Here is a 26,916-nt window from a genome sequence, read left to right as displayed (position 1 = left end):
GGGATCTTTGGCTTCTGGGTAAGAAAGCAGAGGATCAGCTCATGCACTGGGCTCCAGCACAGACCGGTCGTCTGTCCAGAAATCATCCTTTCTGTCAACTCCTAAGCCCTCAAAATCATCCCCCTCGTTCATTTAATGTCCCAGGTGGCACAATCCAAACACGTATTTCATTTATTACTCTGCAATGTGGCGCACACAATATTCGCACAGCGCTGTACACGGAATCGATCCTTTGCCGCAATGGGCTGCTATCTATTTTGGTATTTCGGACACAAAGGAATAAAGGGCCTGATTCGTGGACGGACTCTTAAAAAAGAGGTCTGAATGTGAGTGAAGTATTGACCGTCGTATTCAAATCCAAGTGGATCTCACGATATGTTTCCACTTGAATCCGGATGTAAATGAGCTCTGCCTAAACGTTACTAGCCGTATGTAGGTAGACACACACATAGGCAAACCGAGGGGGTAAGGGGGGGGGGGGGGGGGTTCCTAGTGCCTGGAAACCCCCCTACAAGCCTGGGGCACTGTATAATTGAGGTGGCTGGACCCTGCCCCCGCTTCACATGGCTCTGCTTGAAAAGGGAGAGCTGCGTGCACCTAACAGTAGTGCACGCAGCATTGCCCATGTATATTATGGGGATAGGAAGAGTTGGAGAGCAGCCAAGCACTGTCTAATATTATAGCCATGCCCCCATGCATGCTGGTCACGCCCACTGGCGGCGTAGTGTGGAAACCCCGCTCTACAAATCCTGCGTTTGCCCCTGACACAGAAGAGACTGCAGGATACGCACAAGCATTGGTGTATTATAAGGTGACATCAGAACGCAGACGAAAAAATGTCTATAACAAAATAAATGAACAACTATTCATTTATAAAAAGTATAATCATTAATAAAAATATGGATTGTTAAAAAAAAAATATATGTATAATTTTTTTTGACATTAAATACATAAATAAAAATGCTATTACGGAGTATTATACACATGATGCGTTTTTATGGTCTATCTTTCTTGCATACACACGTTCTGTGCTATCTAGAGGCACACATGCATGTAGTTGGCACTTACCCCTACCCTGTAACTGGTGCGTTTGATACGCCTGAAACCAAGCGTACTGGCGAGAAACAGATAACTCACCCGCCCTTACTGTACATGGCCTATGTTCATCTGCCCCTTTCCACCCTTCCAGTTGTAGGCAGTCGTAAGTGTCATTTGCGTTCGGACATGAAGTGCGTGCAGTTGCGTTCATTGGCGTAAGTTCCGGCCATTTCTCGCAAGTTCCTGCACGCAAACAGATTTCAGGCCCAAAGACACTTGTTTGAGGTCATCTGGAGTTGACCCAAGGATACAAGCTCTTCAGCTAGTCCATCAATGTCACCGTTACACCGTCAGTGGTCTTAACCACTGAGCCACACCCTCCTTTTAGCTCATCACACTTGGACCTTGTATCCCGAGTTCCAGGCACGGTATAAGAGGTCTCTGGGCACCCTAGGTACCGCTCCGATCTCCCCCCGTATACCCCCATGCTTCTTACCTTGTGTGGAGTGGGGGCGGCTCTTTCTATTTTTAGGAGTGTGGCGCTGGACTGTGACATCATAACCCAGCGCCACACACCTTGACCATTACAAACATGGAGTATCAGCAGCCGGCAGCTTCACAAGGTTATAAGTTCGCGGCTGTTGGTCCTTCATGTTATTGGCTGGCGCTCAGTGTGGGTCACCATGGTGACAACATCATCATCCGCTATTTGCACCTTCCCCTGACTTTGCCGTTACTCTACTCACCTTATTTTAGAATGCTCCCATCCCGCCTTGCAGTCTGGCATAAGGGGCAGGGTCAAGCAAATCTGCATGAGCGCATATGGGCGTGCCCACTTCCTGGGGCTAATTACGTGAGATGATCTACACAAACAGGCGTAGTCATCCCTCTGCATCAACCCAAAGACTTCTGTGAACCGCCCCAAATTGTTGTGCGCTACGCTAATTTACATAGCTGTATAGACATTGCGATAAAAGTGTTTTACTAGAAAAATACTAAATGGCAGAGCTGGGGTGGGAAATTTTAGTGGCTGGGGCAAGAAAAAAACATGACACTATTAGCCCTAAACTGTACTCAAATTAGCCTACAATATTCATTACCCTGCACGCCACCTTCAACTTTTACGCTCTAGGAGGTTGCCTCTATTTCACAGCCCTGGTTACGGCGCTGCTGAAGGGGCACAGAGAACCAGGGGCATTACTAGACTCTCACAATAGCTGCGCTTGACCCCACAAACCAAGCCTGGCACATTCATAGTAGCTCATCATGCTCACATTACTCTGCTAAAGTGGTTTTTCTAATTTCGGATAACGTTAATTCAAGTGCGTTAAATGGATGCGAGGTCATGTGACTTTAACTTCCCAGCTTCCTTTAATCTTTTCAGCCACGTCTTTATATCATTTGTCTGAGTTGACGATTGTTATTGTCCTGGATACGAAGCAAGGCTGCTTCTCTGGGTGCAACTGTGCGTAGTGCAGAGTTGTGGCGTATGTCAGGACCGAACCCTAATGATATACATACATGACTGAAATGCACAGAATGAATCCGGGCATGTAAAGTGATGTATTTAGTACAAGCTGAAGGAAGGAATGTACAAAGCAAAAACTGAAGTCATCTGAAGGTAGTCAGCCCAATTACCTTAACTTTTAAGACTAATAAAATAGTGCATTCTATTTATATATATATGAAAGAGAAAGGGACAGTCATTCGAGCTGCTAAAATTCTGCAAACGTTATGGCAAGGCTTATAAAACAATAACATTTGTAGAAAAACGAAACCACTAATGATAGAGTAAGATTACAAATATTATTTCCTTATCTGTTATAATCCATTGTCAAACACCGTGCATTAATCAGTAATCCTATAAAACCAAAATGCTTCCTTAAAGGGTTCAATTTGCAAATTATTGTAAGACAGACAAAGAATTGTTACTGTCGGTGGTATTACCAAGCTGAATCAACGGGCTGTTCCTGCTCTGAGATCGCAACTTGATTTTAAAAGGTTGAAAAAAGTACATTGATAATTAATTACGTAAAAGGTCAGACAGAAATCAGACCTCAAAAAGCTTTGTCCATGTCAAAGGTTTTAAAGTTTTTGGGACCCAAATTTTATCTCTGAATCAGATTTGTTACTTACCTGTACCCCCTACTGAGCCTGCTATTCGTCAGATCCTTTATCATTTCAACCAATCTGGGAAGCTGTACTTGTACTGATCTAAGCAGGAAGTCTTCTCTTCTGCTTGGGTGAATTTGGGGTTGTCAGAATCTGTAACTGTGAATGTCCCATTCATGTGAAGGAGAAGGTCATGTGGGAGGAGCTTTGACAACTCTGAAAAAAATTATTGAAAAGATTTCTTGCTCAGGAGAAGCAGAGGTCAATAATATTATGTATTTTATTTTATATAAATAAAATAAGATGATGATGATTAACCTTTCAAAGATTAATTAGTAATTATACAAAATAGGATTATTAAATAATTAGTTTATTAGTTGAACGTACACAACATCATTGGCTATCATGACCCTAATTTTGGCAATTGTCAAATGGTTCTTAAGCTGAGTATACCCAACAGGGCTTCTCACTAATGTCTTGCACAACAGGGGATGAGGGAAATGATTTTGCAAAGGGGACTTTCAATAATAATTTTTTTTCAATTGTTTTCACTTAACTTTAGCGTGGATAGAATCATCTTAAGGAGAATATATCAGTTTTATGTCAAATCCTTTTTTTATTGATATCTGTATAAAACAAGTTTTTTTTTACCATCGCTAAAGCTGGGTACACACTACAGAAATTTCCACCAACTTTTTATGCCGAGCGATTTTACATGCGATCGATGGTCCGATCGCTCGGTCCATGGACTGCATACACACTAGCCTTGTTTAGGACGTTAAAGGGAAGAGCGGACGTCCCTTTAGCGACTTTTTACAGCCATGTTGTCGTGAGCAATGACTGTAATTTCGTACTCACTGTTGTGGATCGGTCGGAAGTTTATACACACTACACAGCGGAAACGAGATTGGAACGAAAGTATTAAACGGTACGACCAACCAAATGAGGCGACAATCGTCCATTTGGGCAGACTTTCGACCATCGTGTCACTACACACACTGACCCGACTTTTGAACGAGCGGTCGTATGTCGGCTGATTGAGCCGATTATTGGACGAAAACCCCGTAGTGTGTACCCAGCTTTACATTATAATTTGGTCCAACCTGAGTATCTGTAAGTGAAAAATTCCATCCAACGCAGAGGTAACGAGATTTACCCGTGCGCCAACATTCTGTGAATTCAGCCGGTCTCCTGATGTGTCTACTCGTCCAATACATAAATAGCACAATCTATTTGATTTACATGCTAAATTATTTATATTTATTTATAGAGTATTTGACCAGGAAAGTAACACAACTCTCATTTTCCTTTGTCCTGGATGCATCGTACACAACTGTGACAAAATTCTAAACGTCCAAATAGCACAATAATCACACTTATTGTGTATAATTTTGTTAGAAATATGTAAACGCTACTAGCTGATAGACATGCACAGAATGTCTTTTGGCTTTGAGGCAAAGGGACCATAATATGATGCCATTATTATTGCATTAGTCCCCAGTGGAAACCATTTTTATTGGCACCCCCCCTGTCCTCCCTCAATGTTCTCTATCTCTGAGACATTGCATTCCCCTCTGACTCCGCGTGTGATCTGAGCCAGAAAATGACATTTATTGACGTTCTTGTAATTGTTTTTGGCTCCGAAAGATTTGAGGACACCAGAAAATGTCAGTATTTGGACACAGAACCACTTCAAATAAATCCAACTGCAAAACCAAAGACCTTATTAATAACACTTACATAAGAACTTAATTTCAATCAAATCCTTGAATGATATAATAATCAGGTACAACCAATCAGGTCCAGGTTTAAATTTTTAGGGCACTTTTTGTTGCAAAAAAATCCCCAACGGCCATAATTCTCCCCGCCCCGAGCCCCCGGGCATCTCACCTGTAAAAAAATCAATACCTGGAAATGATACACCCCCCCCCATTGAGTCCATGGATAAATGTTTGTAATACGTGAATACATTGTTAATATAAAAAAATAATGATGTGCAGAAGGAACAGAGTGCCACCCAACTTCAGTTCATGTCTGACGTTATTAGATCATAAAAAGGATGGCCAATCATTAGCCCAATGTTCTTGATTCTTTATGTAGGTCAGGGCTGTTTCATTGTAGGTGTCTTTAATGCAACGGTCTAGGGTGCCATTGAATTGGGAGAGCACACTTGGCCATTGCCTCTATGGTTGCATTAATCTATGCTGAGCCATATGATGGTCACCTTCCCTTAACTGGTCCTTGGTACACTTACCAATAGCCACATATGGAGCTAGAAGTCTGTATTGTGCTGTGAATTGTATAGACATTTTATCTACAATATGATCTTTGAGGCTCGTTTTACGCTCTTCCTACAATCCACTTGATTGATGATGGAGGTATAGAAGTCGAGAGAAATGTGACATGTCTTTGGAGGTATACCAGAGGCTGTGAGCCATGATAAATTTTATTGGTAGGCCTAGAATAGTGGAGAGGCCACATAATCCTGAGCCTAGAATAACAGGAGAGGCAGGGTTCCCCTTTAATTACTACCTGTAGTTAGCAATTCTGCATCTGTTTTTTATTTTATATGTAGCAATAAAGCAATCGATCAAGTTTGACTACTGGTAGAACACATTTATTTCTTTTATACAGATGGTGCTTTGCTGGTGTCATTAAACTTTGCAGTAGTGTTGAGGGAGAGGTAAAAGGATGTAAGGGAGAGAAAGAAAATGAGACCTGCCCCATAGTCACATTGATGCCTCTGGTATATCTTTAACTTTCTATTGAAACCAATAACGCAAGCAAAAAGAATAAAACGGTATTATCATTTTAAACACATGTTCTGGCACGTGCCCAATCATCATTATCAGTCGGCATTTACACCTGTCCTGTAGCAAGTGATACGACACAAAGGCACGTACCTAAGAGATGCCCAAAGCTTGAATCGGTCTCTTGTGAGTGCGCTCGAGCTTGGCACGTCCTTACTGTACATTGCCTACGTTAGTCCTCCCTTCGCACCTCCTGTTCAGGCCTTCGAGTCGTAGCAGTAGGCAGTCAGAAATGTCCTTTGTGTGCAGACATGAATTGTATGCACTTGCGTTCACTGGTGTAAGTCTTGCTTTCACGCAAGATACGGAATGTAAATGGACTTACTTTTCTTGATGAATCAGACACTACATGTCAGCCTGCAGTTAAATGGCAAATAATACCAACTCCTTAAAGGCGAACATAGCTGGAATCCCCCAATTGGTTTGAAACTCTAGAAATGTCCAAAATTGGACAAATTATAAAAATTGTCAAATTGCTTCAGTCATTTCTGCTGTTATTATTGATTTATTATGTTGGTGCTTTATAGATACACAATGATAATAATAATAGCATTAGTAATAATAATAATAATAATAATATTATAAGGCTTTTATAGCTGTTTCGTCATACAGGTCATTATTAATATATATTAACCTAGGTATATAGCTAATTGTTCTGTAGCTCACAATGTATAGGCTGATGTTGATCGTCAGCCTAGTAGTGACCACTTTATACTTAACTGCTGGCCAAGCAATCCATACACACAATTTTGAGAGAGATAGCGCCTTTGCTAAAGTTATTGCAATGGACAGTCACCTGCCAGGTAGGTTATAGGCGGGAAGAGGGCCATTCGTCCAATGGTGGCACAATCCTAGGGAGCGGCAGAGACAAGGTTAGCCCTTTGACCTCCTTGCCCTTTACTTGACTAATCCTTCTCCAGCCCAATGCTCCAGTTTCCACAGTCGTAACGCAGGCGGGAGAGCAGGTTACCCTCAGCTTCTTAATTCAGAGCACAATGAGCGACCCTAGAAAGGAGACTCACAAAGCAGGATGACATTAGACGTTGGCTTCTTGTGTTAATGTTCCACTGGTACTTATCTAGGGACGCACAGTCACTTTTCCGTAGTGGTTCATGTTGATTTATTTAATGATCTGTACACTCCACTAAGTATTTGTCCTAAACCTGACAAAAACAACATCTAAAAATAGAACTAAAGATTTATCTGAGATGTTTATGCTAACGAGTATCTGTTGTGTCAGCCAGTAGTTTACTTCCCCGCGAAGCATTTGTCATGAGCGAAGGGTGAACGGAACGTTTTCCTGTCCTTAATAATATGTAAAGTGCATTCGGAATGTGCGGCTCGGTGCCTTTTAGACAGTCATTACTGAGATTAATGTAGACAAATTAATTTGATTTTAATTTTTATAAGTATCTGCTTTGGAGTCTGTGGAGGAAACATATTCCGTGATTCAAGTAGGAAGCATAAAATGTAGTAAGAGGCGCGCAAAGAAAAATGTCCAGGATCCATTTAGTGGTGGGAGACGAATAATAACATTCAAAACGTAACCAATTTGAGACACATTTCTGAAGCCTAAGTGTTAATTAACGGCACTGCCCCATTTAATATAAAGTAGTACGGCTTACAGTAAATCAAGAGCAGTACTTTTCTATCTTAAAGAAAAATGTGACCCGAGTGTGAAAATGTGATATTCTATTTATCTAAACATGTTTAATGACTCTACAGCTTTTTCTTAACCCAAAAATGGAATAAAACAACAGATCAAGTTCTGAGGATATCATTAAAGGTGTTGGACTACCCCCTGCCTGTAGATGGTGCTATATCACCGGGCTAAAGATGGTGACATGTGATCAAATCACATGATGCACTCATCCAATCATGCGCTGCACTGTTTCTTGGGCTGTGAGGGAGGGGGTACCGGAGCAGTCAGAAGAAACCCCTGCAAACACAGGGAGAACATACAAACTTCATACGTGGCTTGTGTATAATACATATCCAGATCAAATGACCAGTCTACAATACAGACACCAACATGATAACTAGTATACAATATAGAACCCAATCTGATGACAAATGGACAATGCAGATAGCGATCTCATGTCTACCATGTTATATATAACTTAATTTAATGACTAGTGTACAATACAGATCCCAATCTAGTGATATAATACAGACATCACGCTGGTGGCTAATGTACAGCTGTCTGTCACCAAGTGCATGAATTCTATCACCCTGCATTGTTAGTTATAGATGTTTTGTTGTAAAATCCCACCGGTAACACCAATTATAACGCTGGTTGTGAAAACATAGAACAACTATTCAGAGTTGCGTTCCCATGATGTCAGTACTGGGGAGAGATCATAAGGAACTCATGAGCCAGGGAGACCCCAGAGTAATCAGGGACTATGCCTGGATATTAGGGATATCTCGTCACCATACGGTAAGAAACTGATTGGTTGCTGTGTTACCCCAGTCCAACACACTTTTTGGGGTTTTGTTGGTGCTCCGCAACAAGTTGATATGACTACTCCTAGTAGCACCACTAGGCCAAACCAACAGCTCACGGACAGTGAGTGTCAACACCTCTTTGCTGGGTCCTCTAGCTGAATCCTTCATTACCGCTTACTGTGGATCAGGATTACAAGGTAGCTTGCACCGCGGTAAATATCTCTGTGTGTTTCTGTAATTCAGCTATGTTTGGGACACACATGTGAGTGAAGGATTTGCATATAGAGATGAGGGAAGTTGCAGCAAAATTTAGCACAAATTGAATTTGTTGGAGGACCAGGGTTTTTTTGCAGACTTACAAAGTTCTAGCGATACACTCTCCTAGTTCTGCTTTTCTTTCTAGCCTTTTGTGAAAAGGCATTCTGTACTTTGTTTGTAATTCCCCCCTGCTACCACACTTCTCACAATCACAGAAATCATTGATTGTGAAGTACAGAGCAGGGGGCATCTAGTAAAGGGCAATTTTTATATAACGACCATGAAAATCTCCAAAAATAATCTTACTGGTTTCAGGTACTTGAGTTTGCCTGAAAAACAGTGAGATAAGTGAGATTTCCCATTCATTTCAATGGACAATGCATTTCAATGGGTACATAATTTACATTGGAATGCATTGTCCATTAAAGTTTATCAATTTCATACAGTGATCCTGGAAAGAGACTAAAAAACCCTAACAAGTAATGAGTACTGCTCTTTCCAGAGCCCCAAAGCAAATAACACTGCTTTCAATGGTGTGTATATGTTGGCATTGTGGTGTCTAGGGTCAGTGTAGGGTTGTATATATACGGGAATTAGACTGTATAGGTGGGCATAAGGTGGCTATTTTGACTTGAGACAGTTTATGTAGGCACAGCACTGTGTGTACTGATATAATGTTACAAAAGTGTTCATTTAACATGTGGTTAGAGGACTTTCCTGATGGGGCAGCACGGTGGCTCAGTGGTTAACACTTCTGCCTAACATCGTTGGGGTCATGAGTTCAATTCCCAACCATGGCCTTATCTGTGTGGAGTTTGTATGCTCTCCCCGTGTTTGCGTGGGTTTCCTCCAGGTGCTCCGGTTTCCTCCCACACTCCAAAAACATACTAGTAGGTTAATTGGCTGCTATCAAAATTGACCCTAGTGTCTCTCTCTCTGTCTGTCTGTGTGTGTGTACATATGTTAGGGAATTTAGACTGTAAGCTCCAATGGGGCAGGGACTGATGTGAATGAGTTCTCTGTACAGCGCTGCGGAATCAGTGGCGCTATATAAATAAATGATGATATGTTTAAGATCCATTCAGAATATGCTTGTCGGGTGCTCATGAGGCATCTGCAAAGCTATTTTTTTTTTTCACAGAACTAAAATGATAAATTGTGTGTGATACTCAGATCCTACAGAAGCCAGTCTTATCTTCAACAGCCTCCTCATTAGACCATACTGGAAATGTAATAATCCTCAAATATCAAACAATACAGGTTGTGTTCACAAGGAACACAATATTAGCGCAAAACACTAAAAAAAAAAATCAATTCCGTGTATACAGAAGCCCTATCTCTGTATGAAGTGGGGGCAATGTGTGTTCTGTGTTTAGATCAGTTCATGTATTTAATTTTTATGGATTACTCCAATCTCCTGTCATGTCACATAAATGGTTACCAAAGACCGGTCTAATCTATCTCAGTGCGATTCCGCATGGAGAGGTGATGCGAAAACTGCAAGGGTAAATAGAGAACGACAGAAAAAAGTGTCAAAATGAATTGTTTAAACCTATTTAGGATAATCAGTAATTTATCCTAACACTTTGTGTCTCAGAGTGTAAGATAATATGCAGCGTTGTAGTAAAGAGGAGCTTACTTGTCATAATTACACCACAGGACCTATGGCTGGAATATTATTATAGATATTAGATAGGGGATCTGTTATCCAGAAGGTTTGAAATACAGAAAGGACAAAAGTGAATGTGTGTTTTATGATGGTTTTGTAAACAAACACGATGACCAATGGGGTGATTTACTGTATAACTTATAGATACAAGTACTAAGCATCCTGAATAATAGATTTCCTACTGTCTTTGTGCTTTATTTACACACAAAATAGAATCCATTACAGGTATCATCATCATCATTTATTTATGTATATAGCGCCACTAATTCCACAGCGCTGTACAGAGAATACACTCACATCAGTCCCTGCTCCATTGGAGCTTACAGTCTAAATTCCTTAACACACACACACACACAGACATAGAGAGAGACTAAGGTTAATTTGATAGCAGCCAATTAACCTACCAGTATGTTTTTGGAGTGTGGGAGGAAACCGGAGCACCCGGAGGAAACCCACGCAAGCACAGGGAAAACATACAATCTCCACACGGATAAGGCCATGGTCGGGATTCAAACTCATGATCCCAGTGCTGAGAGGCAGATGTGCTAACCACTAAGCCACTGTGCAAAATGGGACCATTCCTATAACTTTGGGTTAGATACACTCTCTAGTAGAGTTTATCTAACTAGTACTTTTTTATGGCGAATCTTAATCTTCACTGGGCTGGACGTATGCAGCCGCAGTACATGGTTTCCTCTGAAGAGCTTTTTGCGCCACTCAGTCCAAACCACTGACATCGGGCTCCTCATGTGACAGATGCAGATTAGTGCCAATTATTTATGGTCACATAGTAGTGATCTGTTCATAATTTTCTGGGATAGGACAACGCTTTAAAGATTAGTCCCTAAAATGTACTTTTTATCATTTAACAACCCCATAGTAATCCTCTTATTCTGTACAGTAATGTCATTCTCACTATCCAGCCTCTTTGTATTATACATTAGTATCTATTAACATGCAAATACATGCGGTGGGGATTAGGGGATTGCATCAAGGTGTCGGGGAAGCACCGCGTGTGATGTGTTTAGACGTGATGTTCCCTAATCATATGTCACTAGGAAATATTTCAGTTAGCAGTCACATACCGTCATATATAGTCTCCTGGCAGTATAACAATGTTATATCAGTATACACAGTTCTCATGTCAAAATAGCATTCTTATGCCCACTAATACAGTTCACTTGCCCAGATTTGACCCTATCAACCCAATGCCAGCATACACACGTTCTCTGGTTCTTTCTTTGAAATCACGGCTAAGAGCAGCCAAGAGCCAATCAGAGACTGGGGACAGCCAATTACTAATTTGAGGCAGTCACACTGACCGCCCTGAGCTGCTTTACTGGGCCTGATCAAGGGCTCATTACTTCTGCACCATGTCCAATTTCACTTACTTTATCTGCAAACTCATTGTGGCTCATGTAGATGCATTTCCCCCTCCTCCCCCCCAAGTGTAAGCAGGAATGTTCGGTTGGACGCAAAATGCCCCCCACTCGTCATCACAGAAAATGCTCTGCTACCCCCCTCATCACAGTAAATGCCCCCTTCCTTATAACAGTACACGCCCCCCCCCCCTCATCACAGTAAATGTCCCCTTCCTTATAACAGTACACGCCCCCCCAGGGGCAAACGCAGGATTTGTAGAGGGCGGTTTCCACACCACACTGCCAGTGGGCGTGACCAGCATGCATGGGGGCGTGGCTATAATATTAGACAGTGCTTGGCTGCTCTCCAACTCTTCCTATCCCCATAATATACATGGGCAATGCTGCGTGCACTACTGTTAGGTGCACGCAGCTCTCCCTTTTCACGCAGAGCTGTGTGAAGTGGGGGCAGGGTCCAGCCACCTCAATTATACAGTGCCCCAGGCTTGAAGGGGGTTTCCAGGCACTAGAAAAAAAACCTTGGTTTGCCTATGCCCCCCCCCCCCCTCATCACAGTAAGTGCTCTGCTTACCCCCTACACTACCACAAGAAATACTCCACTTCCCCCTATCATAATAAATGCTCAGCTCCCCCACCCCCAAATCATAATAAATGCCCAATTCTCTTACCTGTTGTTCACACTACAGGGAGCGCGATGTCACTTTGCCGCATACTCCCAGCCTATCAGTGACTGGGAGCAGCCGAATCGCGGAGGGGGTCAGGTAGTCAGACTAAGGAGCCTGCAAAGACCAGGGGGCCCGGACAGATGGAGGGGTCTGTCCGGGCCCTCTAATCTGTCTGGGCCCCACAGAGCTGTACCGGCCGTACCCCATTGATGGCAGCCCTGGAAATAGTGTAGGTATCGTCTAGTGATGTGGATCCACAGAACACATTCAGCAAACCTTAAACAAACCCAAACCACTGACTGAAACAACTATTTGATCTCTGACTTCACATTGACAATATCTTAACGATTGATTATCGTGGACACGTACGGTAAGGAGATAATCATCAGGTGTTAACGCCACAAATAAACATTTCTCATTTCTTCCGCGCCCTTGGATTTTATTTTACTTTTCCCCAGCTACAAAGCACATATAATACAAGAAAGGAAATTCATCTCAAGGATGAGACCTTGATAGATACCATGTGTTTTTTTTTCCCTATAACATAAAGGATTTCCACTCTATATTTTTAGTTGTGAAGAGTAAAGGTCAGAACTCAGACGTTGGGACTGTGTGATATGAGCTTTTATCTTATTGCGAAATGCTGGAGGGTTAATCATTATGGCAGAAGAAAGGATCTGACTCGCATCTGGCCATTGATTTTTGCTCATCTCCGACCACACTCCTGAACTTCAATGACTTCTCGCACCTTTTTTTATTTCTACGTGGGGACTTTTAAGGTTTGAGAGTAAGAAATACAACTTTATTCTCTCTTAACCTTTGCGGCGATAGCTACGCTCACAGATCGCGGTGGATTTGGCTTCTTTCCTTAGGCACCACCAACAGTTAAAAGTTACCAATAGCTGTCAGGCTGCAAAATGCTATTTCTAAAGTAGCTGAAGTCAATAAGTTTCCTTTAAAATATGTTTTTTTTCCCATTGCTTTGATCTGCTATCAACTTAAGAATGCAGCTCTCAATTCAATATAACTTGTAAACACAGACAACACATGCCGGGGGGGAAATCTTTAAGTTGTTTAAGATATAAAAGTTTCAAAAATTTGGGCACCAACATTTGGGTTTCAGTTCATTTAAGCACCATAGATTTTGGTCCCCAAGTTCAATGCTTAGCTACACTCACCAATTTAAAATTCAAATCCCTCATGTATCATTATTTATTTATATAGCGGCACTAATTCTGCAGCGCTGTACAGAGAACGCACTCACATCAGTCCCTGCCCCATTGGAGCTTACAGTCTAAATTCCCTAACACACACACACACACACAGAGACTAGGGTCAATTTAATAGCAGCCAATTAACCTACCAGTAGGTCTTTGGATTGTGGGAGAAAACCAGAGCACCCGGAAGAAACCCACGCAAACACGGGGAGAACATACAAACTCCACACAGATAAGGCCATGGTCAGGAATGGAACTCACGATCCCAGTCCTTTGAGGCAGAAGTGCTAACCACTGAGCCACCGTGCTGCCCACCCCAGTCCATAAAAAGTACCTAACCAGAGCCACTATTCTCTTACCCAATACTAACTCCAGTTCTCAATGCCTAACAATAGTCCCTGATTTCGAACACCAAACCTCAATCTTCAATTTCTATTCACCAATCTCTAATAATTCAGAACTCCAATAAAAATGAGCGAAAATAAATTGGTGCTCAAATACTGGTGCCTCAGTGAACAACTCTGCTTGATTCAATATTATGTTAAAAAAAAAATACTGTGAAGTATTTGCTACTTTATATTTTGACTAAGGCCATCTTACCTGTATTCCTTCCCCATCTCACCTGTGTATAACCAGTTAATGTGGGTGGGTCTAGAGCTACCTGTAGCCAGATCATGGGATGATACCTCCCAACATTTGAGATTCCGTAATCGGGACAGGGAGTGTGCCAATGTTAGAATGGGGGGCCTGGCCATGCTCACGGCTATGTGCTTAGTACTGTGAAGCACCATACTAACCCATAGCCAACTCCCCTTCCCTTCCAGTGCCCATGCAATGAGGTCTACACCAGTATCAACGGTGAACGCAGGACACCTCCCAACTCTCCCACCGCCGGACAGACACATCCGCAGGTGGGACAGCGGTACAGAGTCCTAAAATCTGGAGGTTTGTGTGATTGTGCTAGTGAAGAGAAGGAGGAATGTGACAGGGGCAACATCATCAATTTAGGAGGGATGGGGGGGTAAGTGGTTTTAATATGTTTTTTCCCTTTCCTGAAGTAGGTGGGAAGCAGGAAAAATATTCCTTTGAGATTCCTAAGTTATAAAGTTTAGTAAAAATATATAGTCCAAAACATATATATGGTGTATGAGGAGAATTAAAGACTTTTAAAAAGCTCTATAGCATGAAATAACCTTGTACACACCTCCAAGCTGGTCCTATCCCCAACCCATACAGCTCATCTTAATTTAGTGATATTTTCCATACTAAGGGGTAGATCTATCATACCTTCTAAAAAGGAAGAGAGGAGCAGCCAATCAGATTCTAGCTATCATTTCCTGGAATGCAGAAGATAAATGATAGCTAGAAGCTGATTGGTTGCTATGGGCAACACCTCCACTTTTCCTTTTAAGAAGGGTTGATTGATCAACCCTTAATTCAGGTATGCAGGCTGCCAAATAATTTTGACCACACCATTAACCATATGAAATGGCCATCATTCAGGTAAATAAAACGTACTCCTCCACAAAATTCACCGTTTTGCCATGTAAATGCATGTGTATAGCATAAAACCAGACGCTTTGTTGCGCATTATATATATCCCATAATGCACCGGTATATAAGTAGTCATGTTCTGTAAATTCTATAAGGTATACACCCACTATTTAGATGAGCATGAACCAACTATTAGACATTATCGAGCTGTTTTCCATCTATTAGATTATGCAGTTAGACCTGAGAGTTTTTTTAGAAAACAGCAGTCGGAGGTGTTTGGAATATGCAATCGAGACCATCAAGATATTTTGCATTAATTTCCTCGCTGTATGTGTCAGAAAGTCATACCGAGGATGACGGAACAGGTACAGAGAACTTTATTGAACTCAGTGGAGCATAGAAACCCTAAAAATAACTGCCTGTTATCAAAAAAGAAAACATGCATAGTACATCTTCAATTTCACCTTTAACTTCAACCCTCTGCATGTATAGAGAATACTAATTTAAAGGTCCCCACAGGGAACAATGGTCATTTTTTTTTATGCTGCTGATGTTCAACAAGAAGAGGCTTTAGAAGACAGACTTGTCATGTCAAAATAGTAGTACAAAATGTGGAAACCCGGATACATTAAGCAATGCCCCTCATCCACCTAGACCGCACATAAATCCCAATAAAAGCAGAATTCTTTGGCTATGATTGTACTTATATGTTACAGCTTTAAGGAAGATAAGTTTTGCAATATGTTTATGTTGTGTTCATGTGTCATGTCTCTTATGCAAGGCCGTGATGTCTTGCACTAAGGATTATTTAGAAACATTGATTGAGTCTCCAAACCTCAGAGATAGGACCGAATTTTAACATGTTGTGGTCAAAGAAGCACATACTTTGTGTAGAGGTGCACGGGACTAACAGTTATCCAATCAGTGTAAATGCCAAGTTAAACGCCTCTCTGCGTGAGGGTGCCAAGATTATTGCTTATAAAACATATGTGCAAATGTATTATCGTTACCTACTGATCTGATAAAATGCATAGTGTTGATTCCTCCTTTCATGTACTCAAACCACTTCATCTTAAACTCTACGTAACTGTCACGAGCCGCGGCGGTACTCACAGCCGCCGCGGCTCGCTTCTCATGCACCCCAGCATCCCGGCCGTCACCTTGACGACCGGGACGTCATTTCCTCCTCCTGTCCGGCCGTCACCAGGGCAATGGCTGGCCGCTAGTTCATTAGCGCTGCGTCCCGGTGGTGCTGGTAGCCGGGCGCATGCGCCATAAATAGACAGTCTATGGCACTGATTAACAGGCATTAGCCTGCAACTGTGTAGGTCAGGGACGAGCCCTGATTGGCCCTGCTGGATTCTGGTAATTACTCTGCAGGAGTGTGTTCAACTGCTGATTGGTCTGTGTCTGCATTTAAGGCAATGAGGTCTGCTGCCTCATTGCCGGTTAAAGCTTCTGCTACCCAGTCTGCTGACCTGCTTTGTTCCTGTTCCTGTCTATTTGAACTTCTACTGATTCTCCGTGTATGACCCTTGGCTTGGATTTGGACTTTGCTTGTGAATCTCGTGACCCTGACCTCTGGCTTGAATACCGACCTCCCTGTCTGCTCGTGACCCTTGACCCCAGCTTGTATACTGGTACTGTTGTCTGCTGCCGGCCCCTGACCTCTGCTTGGATTCCACTCCGCTTGCCTGGGTTCTCCCCAGCCGGTACACACTTCACGACCCTCTGTCAGTCCGCAGCCCAGTCTGTCCCCACCATCAGGGGCTCCAGTGAACACCTGACTGGCAGAGTAGACTCCGGGTTGTGTTGTGCCGGCTGGAGGGGTTCCTAACAGTAACTTAAACTTGAAACCAATAAATAATGACACTGACACCAACGTAAGTTTGAAAGGTCACAGTTTATTCATAATTATCAGCGAACCAAGTGAGGTGGCGGCGGGAGCAGGGAAGTCAGCTAAAATTGCATGAACCAATAAGGTGGAAGATCACATTTCCACCGACCCAGGTTATACCTTCTCTATTGACTGGTACTATTATGAGGCAATAAGTGACTATACCCACTCTGGACTCAACAGTGTTATTCCCTTACTAGGCATCCCAGGGACCTCCTTACTAGAGAAACAAAGAATCTGATGACTTTGAAGGGGACAGTGACCAGTGACCAAACCGATGCCACAATTACCAATTCAGAAAGTGCCAGACACTCCTACTGGATGGATCCCATTGGCTCTTCATTCTGGAGACTTAACATCGAAGTAGTAAGTACATGTCAGACACAAACACATGATTTTAAATGCGTTTGACTTAATGGCCTCTCTTCACATTAGACTCATTGGTCCGCGTACACGAGAGTTAATAAACTTGACTCTGTTCTTCATCAAAATTATCGGAGTCTCCCTTCTTTTAAAAACAGATACGTCACAGCCAACCCACAACCAATTCAATCAAGCGACAGCCAGCGGGGGTTTTGACCAACCCCTCTGGACATTGTAATGGTAATGACCCTTTCAGTCATCAAAATATCTGGACTGTCCAGTGAAAATCAACATTGTTGGCAGATAAGGTGGTAAAGAAATCATAGCGTTGTATGCAATTTTAATATTTAATCCCTTCTCCTTCCTTTCACCCGTTACCATCATTCGATGGTGCCAATAGCAGTATTTAAAAGTTATTCTGCCCTAAACATTGTTATTGAGTTTGCCCCAGGCCCAGAAGGGAAATTCAACGGTGAAGATCGAGGAAGAACATGGAAACTTCAAGTCAGGACCTACAACTCTCGCTGGACTGATCATGAGTCGAGAACTACAGTGAAATATCTTGAGGACCAGAGATCTTCTTCCTTTGCCCTGGTACCCTGCAGGTCGTGTGGAATTGTTTGCCAGCCAAAAGCGGGATGACACTGATGACATCTTCCCAGGAGTGAAAGTGATAGAGCCAGAGCCTTGTCACCACCGGACTGTGCCAGTGGCATCTACCTCAGGTGTTGGCTATGAAGAGATGGGTATAGTATTGTATTGTTGCCCGGTAGGTCATACTGCAACACTATATTGTGACTGTTTTAACCCTTTCATTGGTGATTTGAGCATTCTTTATTCAGATATATCCACAGTCCTGGAGGGGGGGGGGTCTGAGAGGATGAACGTAGCCTGTGGACGCTCTGCAAACATACCATTATATTTATATGGGACAATACTGATTAAGCGAGATATATGATTTGCAAGAAAAAATGTTAGCAGTTTCAGTTGTGAGCTTCCATCCCATTGGTCATCAATGAAAGTACTGAGAAGGAACTGCACTGAATTGTCTTGCAACTCTCTCAACCCTAAGAGCTATATAACTATATAGCCATTCGCTGATAGCAGTTCTATAGCTATAGTTTAAGACACCATTAGTGCCCCTGAGTAGACCTGGTTATAAATAAAATGGCCTGAGGAATGGTTTTCCTTGAAATGCCAGAATTTGAGCTGCATAAACACTATATTTTTGAAGAACAATAATTGACTGTAAGTCACAGCGTATCATGGTAATATAATATTGCATAGAACAAAAAAGCCATTTTAAAGTGTTGTAGAATATGTTCAATGAAAAATAATTTGAATACTTAATAACATTAGTATTCTGAAGAACGCAAGTCAGTATATAATTATCACTGCAATTTTTACATAACCCCACACCCACTGAACCTGAGCTGTGCCCTAAGAAATTGTTCCAGGTATATTGGGAGGCAGGCAAATACCATATACTGTATTGGTAAATACAGTAAAAATCACTGACACAATTGCATGGTTAGAAATTCCATGTAGTGAGTACCCAGGCTTAGTCCGTATATTCTCAGTCTTGAAGTGGGCGGGGATAGAACCACCTGTAGCCAATCAGATCATCAGAATGTTCCCAGCAGCAGGAGATGAGGGAGCTGATTTTGTGGTAGGGGGTTACCTGTCCACTTGTCATGATGTGACGAGAACAGAAGGGAAGCGCAGACTGAGAGTTAGAGAGTGGAAGGTGCAGGGTCCCTCAACAGCACAGGAGAACTGTGCTGTCAAATGCACCTATATAAAACCAAGTTTACACATCCAACCAGGGCCAGAGCTACCACTAAGTGGCCGTACCCCCCCTCATCCCCAAATTGCTATTCCACACATGGTAAAAAGATGTGGGAAGGACGGGAATTGAGGGAAGGGTTGCGCCAGAACAGGAGCAGAAAGGGGCCACTTAGGCCCTGCTACCAACTTGTTTCATTTGTTTTGTCAAACACCCAGAATTTGCACTCATCCCCTAGGGCCACAGGGTCGCAAATATACAAATCATTGGATTCTCTTTGCTCCACATCCTGCATCGGTACACAAGACTGTCCCCCTGATCCAAGCAAGAAAAGACCAAAGACAATGATTCAGAATGTAATAAGTTTCTGGTCGAAGCAAGCAAAAAATATATATATATGTTCAGAGAAAAATGTGATGAAATTTCAGAGGATGAAGACAGAATATTTTTCTCTAAAGTTCCATTATATCCTCTGAGAGCATTTCCTTTGACAAAAGTGCTTTTTCTCATGTCAGTGACTGATACACGTCCTGCTAGCGCTGTAAAACCTAATGACGGAGCTTAATAAAAATAATCTATTGTTTTCTGACACTGGCTGTCAAACCTGCGCTGCACAAAAATACCTATCGATCTCCCCGGCCAATCCGTGTTTTTATTGTGGGGGGGAGGGAGGGGCAGATTGTCATTTAACTTTCAATAGCCGATGTTAGCTCTTATCTCTAAATCCATTGTGTATAAGAAAATCATGGAAATCTCATTAATTGCTCTGTTGACACCTAAGTGAGCTGCAGTCAAAGTGCGTCAGGGGGGCTCTATATAACCTGGTGGGAGGAATAAAAATAAACGTGAATAGGTTGATGAAAATATGCAGCTATTAAACGCTGCTGACATGTGACACGTCTGTAGGGAATCTGTGGCTGAACTGGTTTTGTAATTCTAATATATTCTGCTTATAAGCAAGGGTTGATTGTCATTTTATATTGCAAGACATCCTCTGTGAAACCTATGGAAATTATCTATTGTGGCTAGAGCCATCTCCTTTGGCCATTTGCGTTTACTAATTCGAGTAAGGGGTAATGCGAGTAAGGGTATCTGTTTGGATAAAATAAACTAACATTCATAAGAGTGATTTATAATGTCATAACATGCCCCTACTTTTGCACAAGTTGACTTGTTTTTATGGATTATAGATGGACCTTACCGACCAGCTGTCCCGAATTCAGTGGGACAGGCTCTGTTTGTCCTGTGGGTGGGAATGTTGGTGGATGGGAGGTATCTAATAGGCAGCCGCAGCCTTTGGGGGGTGTGACCACGCCTTCGCTGCAATGTGGCCTCTCCCATTGTACCGCTGGTGGGGATAGAGGCTATCAGGTTAGTAACACTTCCTAGATATCTCAGATTCCCTGGGCACTATTAGACATTGCAACATGTTATTTTAGGTACACAGGTATCCCCAGGTATACGAGTACTATAGCATCACCCTGCTTAGTAGTAGAAGCAGTATTCAGAAAATTTATATTGTCCTTAGTGACACTTAGGGGTAGCTTTACTAAAACTTCTAAAAATGAAAAGTTTAGGTGTTGCCCATAGCAACCATTCACATCTCAGTTATCATGTTCTAGAACGTACTAGATAAATGATAGCTAGAATCTAATTGGTTGCTATGGGCGAGTTAGCAACTGCCACCGATGTTCCTGCTAGTGCAATGTTAGTGCACTGTCTTGCAGACCTATAGAGACCTGCACTAATTAATAGTAAGAGATGACCAAAATGTAGCGGTTTTTGGCAAATCTAATCAAAGCCTTTTATTTCTGAAAGCAGAAAAGTAATTTTAATATGTTGTGAAAGTTAAAATAAACAAATCATTTAGCTGTAGTAAACTTTTGCTGATTTTCTAAACTTATTTTTTAATTTCAGTTAAAACTAATTTGATTCATTAATAGATCACGTGAACATGAATACGTTTTAACATTTTTAAAATTTATTTTAGGATTTCTACTTAATGAATAAATCCCTTTGAATTAAACTCCCCAAAGTGACTTAGACCTATCTGATTCCGTGATCTGGTGATTTTATATTTGCTCATCTCTAATAATAATAATATGAAATTATTGCTAAAATAATAATACGGTTTCCTACAGAACTAAGAGGCTGCGAATGGAACAAGTTTATCGGAGAAAAGTGGACTATCAGCTGGGAAATAAAATTCACTTGGCTGGAATTCAAGCAAAAAGCTAAACAGTCTCGTTAAAATATATATTAACCCTGAGTACTCAACAAGACGTGGCTGGCAGTGTAAACTTCACTTACAAAATAAGTCAGGAAAGGCTCACGATCGGTCAGCAGCTTTTGGCCGCAGAACAGGCGACAAGGAGTCGACAAGTCATTTTTTTTTAGTAGATTGGGGTGAACTACAAACTAAGAATCTATTTTACTCACGCTTGATTCCTTGACAAGTAGATATACCTTGCTGATGGCTGGCCTCCGGGAAACAAATTGCTCATTTCAGAAATGTATCAGTGTGGACTGTAAATCTGGGTCCTGAATTTAATTCGCACACTCCATACCCGTCTATCCTTTTTATTTTTTTAACTATCGCAGAAAGATATTTGATAAATTACAATTTATGTTGCGATGTTGATAAATATTCATGACCCTTTCACTGGTAATTTAGGCTCTGTACACTAACTTGATGTAGATTTCGACGAGAATGGATTATAAATAAGATTGCTACAATTGTATAAATTAGAGGTTGACGCTTGTATTCATTGTAAGGCGGAGAGTGTCTGTTTCGATACTGGACTCTATTAGTAATATACTTGCCTGGACTGTTGATGAGAAAGGAGAAATATATTCTGAATTCTAGGGATGACTTCTATTCTCTATACAGAGACAAGATTATTATCTTTAGTATCTTAAAAGGTTTGCTCACTTTGCACAATGCCCTGTCTTTGTTAAGTACCCCCCCCTAATAATACAAAGTGGTGAACCCCACCCCCTTTTTAAACCACTAATACTTGATCGTAATCACAGGGAAAGAAACAAGAAGCTGGAAGTGCTGTGGACTAATTCCATCGTAGAAATTCGCAGTGGTAGAACAGGAACAAGCAGACAATGGACCCCGAAATTATGAAGGGGTGACATCTTTCAGTTATTTCCATACTGTACCAATTTCCCTCTCCTTACTCACAGCTGCCCCCTGCTGGCTGGTAGGATAGTACGGTTCTGACTTCTCCCAGCAGTGGAACAGAAGCCGCCAGCTTAGGTCAGTGTTTGGGTAGGTTCCTGAGTGACAGAGCAGTTGCCCAGGGATCGATCTGAGATGAACGAAGGGTAGAGAAAACAAGAGCTGTCTGTTCCTGTTTGACACATAAGAGAAGTCTTTGCTGTCGACCCTCAAAAACTTGCATTATTGTATCTCAAATATATGTGTCATTACGACTTATCCACGCTTGCATTCAAGGGCGTAACATGCTATCTCCAAGCCCCCTAGTTAATTTGCGTGGGGAGACAATGTATGGCCTTACTCTGCTCTTCTTATTATTGCGCAAATTCCAGTGCATGTACAGTGACAATCAAATGAAGCTTCTGGCTCCTGTGCATGCTCAGAAAAGCAGAGCAATAGTTGGCGTACATCATTATTGAAAAATTTCAGTGCTGTCAGCTCTGCTCCGAAGAGCAGAGATGAACAGCGCATATGTGGAGGGATCACATGATCCCTCCCTGTCACTCACCGCTCTCTCTCTGCAACTAGAGTTGCAGAGACAGAGCGGAGATGCTTGTGCGCATGCCCAGGTCTTCGAACTGCACATGCGCAATTGCAGTATGAAGAAGAACGAACGAAAAAGACAAAAAGAAGATACGGAGACATCGCGTTCCGAAGAGGCATTGGTAAGTATGTTTTTTTTTATCACAGAAACAGCAGTTTATCGGAACTGCTGTTTCTGTGTTGGGTTCTTCATAAATTTGAGAAATAGCTCAATCCTTATCAATGCGATAAGGATTGAAAACTATTTTTCACTTTATGCGAACATTGATAAATGTGCCCCTAAAAGCACCAATGATGAGCGGAAATCCCAGCCACACATTACACATTCCTGCCCAGGAATTACCTCTGTGAGCTGAGCGATGTAATGTTGCAATTGTAACCTTCTAGAAGATATTCTGCATATTTTGAATGCCGCCCTTAATGATGGGGGTCACCGTTAGATTGGCCTATTAACTCTTTCTTTTACAGATTTCTCAGTTTAAAGCCCCTACTTAGATACTTTTTTTTACATACTTGGGGATATAGTAAAACAGCCATGAATCTTTAACATTCCACATAGAATAAGTTTTGTGGTTACATTTTCATTTGAACACACAGCTACTTCCTCATCCCAAGTGGTTTAATAAATGCAAGGCTGATACTCCTAGCATTGTGTAATGACCAGGAATAGGGTCATCCTATGTTCAAATAAAATATACAGTAAGGGGAGAAGTCAGTTAGCCGTGAGGTGCTACAACGTGTCTCCGGAACAGTCCACGGAGACACAACACGTATTGGCCAGCAATGTGTGAGGAGATGCCCGGCAGCACCTCGCGGCCAATTGAATCGTCCCCTAAGTCTCCAACACTTATTTCCTCACTTTTATCCAGATTCACAAATGCTGCAGACTAGTTTTGTGAATCTGGAGAGAGTAAAGCCAAATTTAAATTAAAATATTCTAACATAAATATATTAGAGATGCTCAGGCTCGGTTCCTCGGAAACCGAACACACCCGAACTTAGGGGAGTTGAGTCGGCTCGGTACTGTGGCGCGCCCTTGGAATAGAAAACGAGGCAAAACGTCATCATGACGTCATCGGATCTCGGATCTCGCAAGTTTTGAATTCCTTTTTAAGATCCAACATAGAGAGGGGTGGGTGGGAGGGTGGACCCCCATTTTTCTTTTCTGCCACCGCTGTGTGGCAATGTGTCCTAGATGTGCTAGGAACTGCCGTGTGTTTGTGCCATTGCTCTGTCGCTTACCATCCAGCCAGGTCGCTGCAGTCTTTGTCCGAAAGTGTATGAAACTAATAATGTGGTCTGTGAGGGGGTCAAAATTGACTGCAAAGGACTTGAAATTAGTGTTATTGAGGTTAATAATAATGTAGGAACAAAAAAAAGAGCAAAATTATGTGATTTCAGCAAATTTTAGGATTTTTTTCTAAAAAATTCAAAACCAAAACCAAAACCAAAACCAGTTCACGGGGGCCAGTGAGCTTCTCTAAAATATATATTAATGTAACACACTAAAGACTCATCTGTATAGCAATTTATTTTTCTTAAATAAATCTGGAGGTAAGAGGTTTTTTTTCCAATTTTAAGATCTGAAGACTTTAGACATTTGCGAATATGGAGACAAGTAAATAGTAATTTATAATTATTTATAATTTCTAAATTTAACTCGACTTTGGTGAATTTGGCCCTTTATATTTAGTTGATGTTATACTTGCACTATTGAATTTAAATAGGGAGCGTTACAGCCCAATTGCCCCTTATGTTCAAGTCAAAGGCATTGAGTGAACCGATATAGACCGTTTAAATTCAGTATAATTTTCAATTACACTATAAATAAATTTTGGTTTGTGCACAGTACAATGTGATTTATAGTGGGACCAAAACATAAGGGTAAATACTTCTACAAATGAAATATAAAGTAACAATACTGCACTCCAAAACATTTATGGCACTTTGATTGGTAGTTCTCAAGAGGATGGATTTTATTCTTGCTTCTGAATTACTAGCATAATTAAAATTACATAATATGCAATAGTTCATCATAAATAATCATTATTTGTATTACAAAAATATAAGAAGACACTTTATTTTCCATTGGCTCAGTTGGAATCACAAGCGATGCTTCTGAGATGGGGGAAGTGGGGGTTTGTGTCTGATCTGCGCATGCAGAAACTCCACAGAAAATGTAGAGGGGAGGGACAGACTTGTGAATTTCCTCTTGCTAAGCTGTAAATAGAATACTGAATGGGATTTCTGCAAAAAATCTTTCTAAAACTAACTAATTTTCCCAGCGAAGGTAGGCGAAAGCACATAAGTAGGGATCACACCTGATCATATTAAAAATAACATATTGTAAATGGTTGTTCAAAGCCACATGTGTGGTGGCTGCTGGATCAGAAAAGTATACCTTCCTTTGATGCTCAATCAGAGTCTCTATACTCAACGCAAGGATTGATCCAAGTCCAGTACATTTTACGGACTCCTGTGGTAGGTTTGGCAAAACCCTTCTAAAGAAGAGCAACGTTTTCAAAACTGTTTCGCAGAATATTCACCTTGATCAGAATTTGACTGTGAAATCTCAAAATTCCACCAGCAGAATCTGGCCTTAGTGTTCCCAACTCTCCTTCATCTCCGTTCATAGACTATCAATTCTGTGAAATGTCAATTTTCACACGTAGTGCGGTACGGCGGTCTACAGACTGACAAAGCAAAATCAGAACCTGAAAATTATCTTTCCGAAACGTCACACCGCTTCAAAATGGTCTGTTCCGCTGCAAACTTGATTAGCGTAACATGTTGCTACAATCTCACATTAGTCTAGTGGTTACTGCCAGCAGCCAATGCAAAAATCACAATTTTTAAGATCCTTTTAATTTCCATGCACAATACACTTAAAAAAAATTGGAAAAATATTACAGCACACAGGCAAATATTTTCCTGTTTACCTGGAAAACATGCCCACTGCAGTCAAAAAACACAAATCACTCATACAATCATCCAATAGCATTAAGATACACATCTTCCATCATGCAATCTGATTGTACAGCTGTGATTATGATTGCACGCCATTTACAGACAAAAATATATCTGCACAATTTAATCTAAATAAATCAAATGTTCTGACCAAATTGTAATATGTAAACACGTTTAGACTAAGCCACTCATCTAATATACAATCTGTCTACATTACCATTCTGTCTTCACAAATCTCCCTCCCAAATCCCTTTTGGGGACTATAAAAGGCTTAATGCAATTTGCAATGCGGAGACGTTTTTGTTTGCTGTTTTGCGGCTGTGTTTGCCGGTAGTCTTTGTGCTTTGTTGCACTCTCTTAAATAGATCAAAATTTTGTTTAATCAGTATCTGTATTTGGCTAAATAATCCGCAATTGACTTCCAAGCTGGCTTTTATTACCTGGCATACACAGTGGATGACTTGCAATAGTCTCATTTCAAATGAAAGCCGGAGACTTTGGGTCTACACTGCCAAGACCGTCAGCGTTATTCCTATGAGCCATTTCTACATTTGTACAAAAAGGTCTTTGGTGTCATTGAGAGAGTATAGACGTATAAAATGATTTAAATTACCTTGTAAATTTGATGAACTATAGTGCATGACATGTATTAAATTTGGACTTCGTGTGCGGGCATCATGTGTTGTAATTACCCATCAGTCCTGTAGGTCCGCATGTGAGAAGTTTGTAAAACAAAACGTAAGCCCCCGGGGACACAAAACCTATTAAATTCCTTTAACAGAGCTGTCTAATTCCTTGTAAACACCAGTGATGATTAGGTGTCCGCTGTGTATAGCACTGAGGATGCTTTCGATACCTTGCCAAAACTCATAAAACAAGGGTTCATTGAAATTTTTGGCAATTGCACAGTCTATACACAGGGGCCCGCACTGTGAATTCGGAGTGGTATTTGCATGCGTGTCAATGCTATAAGCAGTTTTGTACTTCCAAAGACTATCCTGTGTTTGCAGTGAGTGGCCGCGTGTATAGAGTGAGCGGTCA

General features: G+C 41.4%; 1 protein-coding gene across 3 annotated transcripts in view; it reads right to left on the bottom strand.

Annotated features, from left to right (window-relative positions):
• The window catches only part of LOC142104522 (ninjurin-1-like), a 327,591-nt gene that overhangs the window by 46,033 nt on the left and 254,642 nt on the right, over positions 1-26,916 (bottom strand). For all 3 annotated transcript variants that reach the window (XM_075189241.1, XM_075189243.1, XM_075189242.1), the window contains one exon: positions 3,175-3,366. The gene's annotated coding sequence lies outside the window, so the exon portion shown is untranslated. The remainder of the gene's footprint in view (positions 1-3,174; positions 3,367-26,916) is intronic.

This window comes from Mixophyes fleayi, chromosome 10, assembly GCF_038048845.1.
Source record: "Mixophyes fleayi isolate aMixFle1 chromosome 10, aMixFle1.hap1, whole genome shotgun sequence".
Classification (NCBI taxonomy): domain Eukaryota; kingdom Metazoa; phylum Chordata; class Amphibia; order Anura; family Limnodynastidae; genus Mixophyes; species Mixophyes fleayi.
This window is presented reverse-complemented; position numbering and strand designations above follow the sequence as displayed.